We start from the raw sequence: 10,982 nt of genomic DNA on the forward strand, positions 1-10,982 counted from the left end.
TATTTTTATTGATTTCAGAGAGGAAGGGAGAGGGAGAGGGAGATAGAAACATCAATGATGAGAGAGAACCATTGATCGGCTGCCTCCTGCATGCCCCCTACTGGGAATCGAGCCCGCAACCCAGGCATGTGCCTTCACTGGTAATCAAACCCTGACCTCCTGGTTCATAGGTCAATGCTCAACCACTGAGCCACGCTGGTGGGGCTTACTAGGTCAATGCCAAAAAAGAAAGAACTTTCTAATAATAAAGACACAGTAATAGGACATAGTCTAGGTCAGGGGTGGGCAACCCCTGACACGCATGCCAAACATGGCACGCCAGTAACTTTTGCTGGCACGCGAAACCCTCTCTTATAATCTTCCATTTACAATTTTTTTTTAATATCGACTTTTTTATTTTTCAGATAAATTCAGTGTAGGTGCATCTTAGATAAATAAATAATTTTACATAACAAGTTATCTTAAAGACCATAGACATGGATTGACGAGAGAGGGGAAGAGCAATTTCTATGCCTCTGCCTTAACTCTCCCTGCCTTCCTAGATCTGACCAGTGTTTTGGTTTCATCCACATATGCTTGTGAAACTTTGTTCTCAGTGATGAGTTTTGTTAAGTCTCGTAATAGGAGTAGCCTGACGGATGAAAGTAGTAGCTCATGCATATCTCTGAAGGTCACGAAATATAAACCTGATGTAAAATCTCTGTCATCAGTGATGCAGCAGCAAAAGTCCCACTGATAATATCAAACGGAGTCATAAAGTTTTCTGTCAGACTATCAGTGTACATGTTTACATTAAAAAATAAATGTATTTTTCATCATCATATACTGTGTTTTTGTCGCTCGAATGAATTTTATTATTTCTTCAAGGTTCTTCACATACGTACACCTTAAGAGATATCAAGTAGGCGTAACATGTTCTCAAAAAATTAGGGTTGGCACGCAGAAGAATTTTGAGTCAGATTTTGCTGGTTTTGGCACGCACTCACAAAAAGGTTGCCCACCCCTGGTCTAGGTCTTTATTCTATTCCTCTCTGAAGACTCCCAGACTCTTTACAAATTCCTCTAGTCCTCTCAGTGTTGACCAGCCAAGCAGCTAAAGGAAGACTGGGAAGGGCAATCCTTAACAAATCAGGAAAGACCCTATAACATCAGTATCTTAGACACAAAGGATAAAGACCTCAATAATGATTTGCAAGCACTGGGGGAAATTTTTTCTTATCTATAATCTCCAAATAAAATACCTAGTGCCCAATCCAGTTAACTTAAAATTTCAGATAATTTTTCTGGCATAAATATATCCCATACAACCCTGGGATATACTCATACTAATATATATATATATTGGTTGTTTACCTAAAATTCAACCTAATTGTGTGTCTTATATTTTTATTGACCACTCTACCTTATCTACTTCATGAAAGGGATAATTGGGGGAGGGAGAGCTAGAACTCCCTTGTGCCAAATTTAGAGCAGCCCCAGAGCCAGCCCCTTACATCCACGTACCCTGACATCCTATCCGAGGCTTGGGGCCGACAGAGCCAACCAGACACCGGCTCTCACCCCCTTCCTGCACTGGACCCACTTGATAAGATACCAGAGATGCTTCCTGGCCACCTCCCAGCAATGCATTTCTAACCACAATCAGTTGGAAGATTGTTGCTCCCAGAAATGCAACACAGGACAAAAGGGGACAAGGGAAGAATCGCGAATCACATACATATTTTGCCCTGGGTTCTGAGAGCCCCAACAGTCCAGCAGACACAGGAAAAACACCAGCAGAAAGGTATTCTAGAGATGAGGTTTTACGCATTTCTTTTACAAGAATGAACCTGAATTGCCTCCAATTATCTAGGATTAAATTCACCTCCAAGGACAGGACAAATAATAGAAATAGAAAAATAGCTTCCCCAATGGATATGTACCTCCTTAGCCCAGAAATTTAGCGAGATACTTGCCCTCTGCTTTAAGGTTTGAGAGAGTCTGCCACTCCAAAGTTAATAGTGATGGAGCTCAAAGGGGCCATGCATATCTCACCTATGACAAACACCAGGACTGAATAAGTATCTAGCCTTCCAAAAATAAGTAAATAGGAAAAAAAATTTAAACTGTATAACATAAAAGAGGAAGACAATGTCTTAGAGATGCCCGGGGAAATTATCTGCAAGACAAAAGAAAATTTAGAATGCATCTGCTCTGTGTTCTCAGTGCAACACCCAAACATATAAATTCTGGGAAAGAAGTGATAGGAAGACTAAATAAAATAAAATAAAATAAAATAAAATAAAATAAAATACTTGACTGAAGTGAGAAGTCAAAATAAAGATACCTAGCAAAGATTTAAAAAATAAAAGAATCAGAATGCCAAAAAAGACAGTAACGTTAATTAAAATCTGAATTGAAGGAATCCTCTCCTTTATCTTCTGCCTCTCTATGAGCAATTTCATTATTCAGAGAGCAAAGAAGCAAAGATTGGAACTGCTGCCCCCGGCTTAATTCTTACCAACAAAGAGGAATATGTTAGTGAAGTGAAAGTGACAGGAACCTTGGGAAAAATTGAACATGTCACCTTAGAGTTCATTACAGCCAAGGAAGAAAACACAGAGCCAAGTAAGACAAGTGCCTTAGATTGCTTAGCAGTTCAGAGAAAATATAAGAATGTCCCAGAGCCAGACATTCTAATATGAAAACTAGGACAAAAAAATAAAGCCCACTACTGCAATCACAAATGAGGGGAAATGGGAGAGAATAGATGCAAACATAACTCAGTGTGGTATACAAGGAGCTTCGCAAGGAGCTGGACATTTTAAAGGACACACGGGAGTAGGAGGAGGAGGGCAAAGGCAAGGAGGAGCCCATGAGTGCAGTATTGACTGACCTGTTGGAAGAGTGGATGGACATAACCTAGGATGAGCAGAGACTTGTGAAAAACACTCAAAACAACACAAAGACTTTTAGATTGCTTTTGAGGAAGCAAGGACAAGAAAGATACAACCTCCCTCCTCCACGCCCAGGCAGATTTCTTGATGCTGACAACTAACAGAAAGCAAAATGACAATTTCTTGAGTTTGCTTCTCATCTTGTCTACAAAGGAGACTAGTCTTCAAAATGGAAGAGCTGTGTCAACAATCTTAAGAAGAAACTGATAAACAAAACAGGAGAAAAGATGGGGAAGGAATGTTTAACTGTTTAGATCAGGGGTCCTCAAACTACCGCCCGTGGGCCACATGCAAATACAAATATTGTATTTGTTCCCATTTTGATTTTTACTTCAAAATAAGATATGTGCAGTGTGCATAGGAATTTGTTCATAGTTTTTTTTAAACTATCTTGAGTTTGCTTCTCATCTTGTCTACAAAGGAGAATAGTCTTCAAAATGGAAGAGCTGTGTCAACAATCTTGAGAAGAAACTGATAAACAAAACAGGAGAAAAGATGGGGAAGGAATGTGTAACTGTTTAGATCAATGTCCATTTCCGGGGACATTCTATTACAGCAAGGTTTCTCATTCTCGGTACTAATTATATTTTAGGCTGGATAACTCTGTTGTGGGGGGCTGTTCTGTGTGTGGCAGGATGTTTAGCAGCATCCCTGGCCTCTATCCACCAAATACCAGTAGCACCAGCCTCCCAGTGTGACAACCAAACATGTTTCCTGATATAGCCAAATGTCCCCTGGGGAGCCGAAGTGCCCTGAGTGAGAGCCACCGTGTTACAGAGCAGCGAAAAACTTGCATGTATTATCACAGAATTATTGTTTGCATCTCTGAGTGATCATGGCATTGGGAACTGACAATTTTCTCGTATATCAAAAAGGTCGCTACTAAAAATTAAGACCAGTAAATTTGATGTTGATCCCCAGCAAATTTTAATACAGTATCAAAATATAATTAATTAGAAAAGAGAGCAGTGATCTTGTGATATCTTGGTATAGTTACATGAAGAGCCATTCATACTAAACTAACGTAATTTTGTTCTCTTCCCCCTTTTTCTCAGTATCATCTCAATATCATTGCAAATGGTTTCACTAAAACATTTTTTAAATCTTTTGTGAAATCTCCTTTGACAAGAGAAAGAAATGGGAGCTGTCGCATACACAGTTGATCTGAGCGTATATTGGTAAAATCTCTGGAAGGCACTCTGGCAATATCCAGGGAAGTTTATATGCACAAATTTTCAGACTAAGCAATGCCACTTTTAGGAATTTCAATATGTGTACAAAGATGTATCTATTGCAGTATTGTAACAAAAAGCTAACAACCTAAATGTGCATTAATTAGGGACTGGTTAATTAGTTGTCATATATTCTTTCATTCCTGTGACTTTACCTGTGACCAGGTCAGGAAAAGCCTTAAGAAATACTAATATACAGAATCCAATTGGATGGCATTTGCTTAGCAGTAGGGGAGATATTCAAAACACTTCACCACCACTTGGAAGGCCCTTGTGTACCAGATGTTCACACTTTAGCTTCTGGGTCTAGGAAAGTCTAGGGCAGTGATGGCGAACCTATGACACGCGTGTCAGAGGTGACACACGAACTCATTTTTTTGGTTGATTTTTCTCTGTTACATGACATTTAAATATATAAAATAAATATCAAAAACATAAGTCTTTGTTTTACTATGGTTGCAAATATCAAAAAATTTCTATATGTGACACGGCACCAGAGTTAAGTTAGGGTTTTTCAAAATGCTGACACGCCGAGCTCAGCACTAAGAATAATGTCTGGTCCAAGTCTCCCCAGCAGAGACCAAGAAGAGGAAGGACACTTGGTAGGAGAGAGAGGGAGTAAAAAAAGCATTTCATATTTTAACACTTTGTATCACCTCACTGGGGAATGTCAGTTCTCACCAAGATGAAACATTAAAATATTCCATAACAGCGTGGGGCAACAAATTGGTTACATTCAACCAAATGGCAGCTATAAGGAAGAGTGAAGTAAACTTATATGAACTGATACATTAATTTTTTTTAAATTTATACCAGAAACTGTTAGCAGTTGCCATATGGGAAGAGGATCAGGGAAGGGGGAGATTTCTTTTTGTTGTATACCCTTTGTGGCAGACGCTACAGATGTGCTCACACCCCTGCCAGTCCTGGCCTACCTTTCCTTCTCCAGACTTCACCAACCAAACACAGCCTGGGTGATATTTGTTCACCTGTCGGACTGACAAAGGTGAATTTTGGTAGGGCATTTTGATCAGAGCTGTAAGAGTCGGGACATGCTCTCAGCACACACTGTTAGTGGCGGTATAAATGGATGCGCTCTTCTTGAAGAGATGCATGGCAATAGCTCTCCAATGTTTAATCATGTATACTATTTAAGCTTGGACATTTCCAATTACAGTCAATACTTATTAAATTTTAAAATGAACATTCCTTTTGCCCCAGAAATTCTACTTCCATGAGTTTATCCTAATGATACACTCATAAAAGTGCATTAAGAGATATCAACAAAGATATTCATTACAGCATAGCAACATGAAAAACAAAAAATACTGAAAACAACAAACATATCCATTAACACAGAATGGACTAAATAAATTACGCTATAGACACTATGAAGTTGAAAAGAATGAGGTAGAGCTACATAAATTGCTAGAAATCTGTCCTAAATAAATGTAACTGTCCAACGTGGGGGAGAAGAGGAGACACGAGATGCAGGTCAACAAGTGTAATGGTGTGCATTTTCCTTCTTCACCTAAAGTAGATTCTGTACATTAACAAGAAGAGCAGAATGCATAGCTATTGTCTAGGCAATCGGCAAAGCTTGTCACAGATTATTTGATCCTTTGTTGTCCCAGACTGGGAAGAGAGGAACTACTGAGTCTAACAAAAAAGCAAGTTAATTCTCCACTTCCCATGACCTACGAGCTCCAGCCCTCAAGTAAATAAGATTCTGGTACCTCTTTTAGAGACTCACAGAGAAATCCCCCTTCATCCCCACCCACAAACACACACACTGGACAGGACACGCCATGAGGTCCGGGCTTTATTTGGTTCCCTAGCATCTACCCCAGCACTAAGAATAATGTCTGGTCCAAGTCATCTACACTGAGAGAGTGATTCCAAAGCCAGCACTAGAGTAGGTCCATGCGGTCCTCTCAGCAATCTGCCTCTCAGTCATTCTGTGGGTTCTCAGTGAGCTAACCGGGGTCACTCTGCATTGATACCACCTCCAGAAGCCTCATCAACTGAGACCTGGTCATTCACTTATTATCTCGTTACACCTCCATCCCAATTCTCTATCTCATAATGCAAATAGAACAGAAGAGATAAATGCTATATGGTGTCATTGAAGTAATGCTATTCAAAGCACAGATCTGCAACGAGATACAGAGCTTGCACTATAATGTAAATTGATAACTGTTTCACTCATCTAGACAGTCTTGCTACAAAGTCTTAGGGCATAGATGACTCACATCCTGGTACAAACTCTTTATGCCCTTTCACGGACCATTAATTAGATCGGGAAATGCTGATCACATTTGGAAAAGCGCTAATATCAAGTGGGGCCTAAAGTGCTCAAGTTCCACTCCTTGAGGGCCTTGCTTTGAGCTAATCATTGCCTTCTGCCTCGATTTCCCCATGAAAGGGAGACCTGAAGCATCACTAACTGGTTAGGACCATGAAAGGCAGGAAAAAGAGGTGGGGGAGCAGGGATGCCAAATAAATTTGATCTAAATTTATAATTTTGTACATAGGAACTCAGTCACTCCTCAGAACCTGGAAGTTAGTGATTCAGTTGGTAGCAGATTACTGGCTATGTCTGTCCCAGGCAGCAATATGTAGTTAAAAACAGTCATTAAAGCACGTGAAAATCAGATGCAACGGCTAATAGTCCTGTTCACTTTTTTAAATTCTGTATTCTCAGTTATCTGTCACTTTCCATTAGATTTGCAAGTTGGCTAAACTCAGGAGCTCCACTTCCCCAGCACCATGTCACTGAAAATCCAGTATCCACACAAAACTGCTTTTTGAGTCTCTAGACTAACATTCCCATGAGCCAATGATCCATAAATAAACACTATTTTTAAGTCTTCATTAGAAAGCACATGGTTTCTCTTCAGGCAAGATTGGGCTGCCAACTTCTCTTCTTAAATATGAATCGCTTCTATTAAAAAAAAATAGAAACATGCAAACAGACATTCATAGTAAACAGAAAAGAGAACACCCATCCTTTCATAGCTATGACCTCTAAGTATCACTGAAAAGTAAAACTCCACAATTTAAAAAAAAAATTAATACAGGCAGAATATATTCTTTAAGAATTCACAACCAGCCCTGGCCAGTGTTGCTCAGTGGTTAGAGTGTCAGCTCACGCACTGAGGGTCTTGGGTTCAATCCCTGGCCCCAGTCAGCATGGGGGAGGCAATCACTGTGTCTCTCCTACATCGATGTTTCTTTCTCTCTCTCTCCTCCCTCCCTTCCATTCTCTCAAAAAATTAAAGGAGAAAATATCCTCAGATGAGTATTAACGAGAAAAAAAAAGAATTCACAACCCTATTCCTCAACTCACCTCCCACCAAGTAATACTGATCTCTCTACTCTCTCCACTTTGATTTCTGTGAACCAGCCACCATCTCCAAAAAATCAAATATTGATCACCAATCCCTTAGTGTTTTCCCTTTGATATATTCTATTTCTATAACCATAGCTCCCAAATTAAACAACAACAAACTTAAAACTTTGTATCTTCCATGACTCCCACTCTAGCCATGCTCTTGTGTGCGCCCTCTCCTTCCTTTCCACTGTGCTACCTACAGATTTTCTCCAAATACTTCTAATTTCCCCAAACTTTTATTATAAAGTGTGTATCCTTCCTAATTCTGCTTTTTCTTTGTCACAGTTGGATCATAAAATTCATATAAATCAGAATGATATATACATGGTGCTCTAACAAGTTATAAATTTTATTGTTCTAAAGTCCACAGTAATATAAATAGTCAACAATACTATCTGTTGGGCCCAGCTGGTGTGGCTCAGTGAATGAGCGTTGAGCTATGAACCAGGAGATCACTGTTCAGTTCCAGGTCAGGGTACATGCCCGGGTTGCAGACTCAATCCCCTGGGGGAGGGGGGGGGCATACAGAAGGCAGCCAATAATGTTCCTCTCTCATCACTGATGTTTCTTTCTCTCTCTCTATCCTTCTCCCTTCCTCTCTGAAATGAATTTTTAAAGCATATTTAAAAATAATAATAATACTATCTGTTGGTTTCAGACACAAGGTGAAGGATTTCAACTCTGACACACACAGCCTTATTGATATCTGTGAAAGTTGATAAGTTGAAATTTTGTAAATAGAAGGGATTCTGTCCTTCCAAACACTTAGTGTGTTCCTATCTGTGTGCCTGTGCCTCACAAAAACGTTTTGCATATGAGAGACACTCAATAAGTATTTCAGTTGGTAGACAAGGAATTTTACAATGCCTTAAAAAAAATCCTTAAAAATCACAACATTTGTCTTCAACTCTAATGCTCTCTAATTCAAGTCCACACTTAAGAATAGAGCTTAAGGAAATTATTTTTAACATAAATAAATATACACACACACAAAGATATTTAACACAGCATGTAGATGTTTGGCAATGATTAATAAAATTATATCTATTTACTTGGAATAATGTTACACAGCAACCTAAAATAATATCTATGTAGAATAGATATTATTTGGAAAAATTTTTGGCATACGGTTAAATGAAAAAGCATGGTTCCAAATTTTATCTACAGTATTATTGCAATTCACTTTAAAGCCATGCAGAGAAAAAAGACTGGAAGGAAATACATCAATAAAATTACAGATCATTTTTTCTGTGCTTTTACATTTCATACAATGAATATATATTACTATTATAATGAAACCAAAGGAAGCTTTACTATAAAAAGTCCAATATGTTACTCAAATAAGAAAGCAGACTGGCTCTATGTAGGAGGTAACAAATGGGAATAGCTGTGTCCATACTCTTTATATTGTGGGTTTCCCCATTTAACCAATATGTCCTGTGCTACTACTGTGTTAATGTTTTTATCGTGGGTAATGACATTTTAATAGCGCATCCAAATGTGCCATTCAAATTTGACTGCTGATCCTTCATATTCCAAATTACAAGTATTCTCAATATGTTGACCTTTCCATCTGCCTAAATAAGCTAGCCACAACCCAGAACCAAGACTACTAGTAATTTGAAATCCTAATTTTCCCACGTAAGCAAATCATTGGATCTCATGGATCTTCAGAGACGTTGCAACAGTCTCTCCTCATGGTGTCTTATCAGGGACTCAAAACCTCTACAGCAGTGGTTCTCAACCTTCCTAATGCCACGACCCTTTAATACAGTTCCTCATGTTGTGGTGACCCCCAACCATAAAATTATTTTTGTTGCTACTTCATAACTGTAATTTTGCTACTGTTATGAATCGTAATGTAAATATCTGATATGCAGGATGCATTTAGGTGACCCCTGTGAAAGGGTCGTTCGACCCCCCCAAAGGGGTCGCGACCCACAGGTTGAGAACCGCTGCTCTACAGTCAACGAGCTTCCTGAGGCCTAACCTAAATTCCTCCTGATTTCCATCTGAACTCATTCCTTCCAGTTCTGGCCTCAGGGCAACCGAGAGCAGCGGCTCACAGTCCCGCAGACCCGACTGTGACCCGCTCTTCACATTACTGATGGTATATCACAGCCCACGTTCGCCTTATATACTGTGATTTTCACTTGGTTATACATGGTGGTAGAACAGTTCTGCGAGATTCCTTAGCCTCCTGATACTACTGCCTATTATAACACAAAGATAGAAGACAAACGTTAAATTCAAGCACTAATGCTTTTGCCACTCTGTCATCTGGAAAAGCTCCCATTCGCTGTGAACAAGCTTTTTTGGTTAAAAGTAAAACCCCTTCACACATTTTCTTTTGCCCCAGCTCCATGGCAAAGCAGAAGCATCCAGGCCACATCTTATCTTCTCCTGCGTGGTATCGCAACGGGCTTTTTATAGCCAGAAACTCTCTGAATGCAAAGCACGACATTGGCTGCCAGCTTCCCCTGGCACTGGGTTGAACGTTATTTATAACTTTAAAATTAGCGTGAAAGCCTACATTTCTCACCAGAACGACTCACAGCATCCCCGTTTTAGAGAAGAATGTGACGTCCTTTCATTCAGAAGGAAATCCCGCATTTTAACTAACGCAGAGCAATCCAACGCAGAACCAAGAACGCACTGAGGTCCAGCTCTTCTCCTTACAAACGTGACACTTACCTTTCTGTCGCTTCCTATCAAGTAGATGTGTTTAAAATTGGGCTCTTCTAGGAAATTATCCAAAAAGAGCTTTGAGGGGGGGAGCGAATAAAAAGACGTCTTGGTTAGTCACCGAGTTGCAAAGCAACAAGTGGAGAGCCAGTGGCAGTGGGGCAGTCACTTTAGCTGAGCGGCATTCACCCAGGATAAGAAAGAAAGGGGAGGTTACAAGCCGGGGTGGGTGGTATCTAATCCTGAACCACTAGTCACTGACCTCACTGACAACTTGTTACTGAAAATACTTCGTTGAAAAAGGCCAGACGCATACTTTGCCTAGAGATCTGCAAACGTGGCTGTCAGGAAGCTTTGAATAAGTTAGATTTGCATTTCTCTAGCCCCTTTCCAAAATAAGGGCCCTGGCCATCTAATTAAAGCTGAAGGCTGAGATGACTGAGAGTGAAAAGTGGTAAAGCAGAGATGATAGGAGCCCAGGAAACCTACCGTCGAGAGATCGACCCTGTAAAATTCAGGGTCTCAGGACCATGATGCTGTGTCACATCTGGTGTGTCTTTCCTCTGAAATCTTACCTGCCTTACCCTTGCACCAGTCACTACACTCTCTGCTTCCAGAACCTATGTAGAACCACATAATTATCAGTAGTGTATGTAAAGTGAAAATTTACCAAAAACCTCCAGTATTACAGCTACCAAAACAAAACAAAAACAAAAACACCGTTTTCTCCAACAA

The 10,982-nt window shown here is 39.9% G+C and overlaps 1 protein-coding gene across 1 annotated transcript in view; it reads right to left on the reverse strand.

Moving 5' to 3' along the window:
- Positions 1-10,410, reverse strand: part of CTNNA3 (catenin (cadherin-associated protein), alpha 3) — a 1,348,181-nt gene extending 1,337,771 nt beyond the window's left edge. The window contains exon 1 of the mRNA XM_005876777.2: positions 10,257-10,410. The gene's annotated coding sequence lies outside the window, so the exon portion shown is untranslated. The remainder of the gene's footprint in view (positions 1-10,256) is intronic.
- Positions 10,411-10,982: the final 572 nt, after the last annotated feature.

The sequence above is a fragment of the Myotis brandtii genome, unplaced genomic scaffold, assembly GCF_000412655.1.
Source record: "Myotis brandtii unplaced genomic scaffold, ASM41265v1 scaffold499, whole genome shotgun sequence".
Classification (NCBI taxonomy): domain Eukaryota; kingdom Metazoa; phylum Chordata; class Mammalia; order Chiroptera; family Vespertilionidae; genus Myotis; species Myotis brandtii.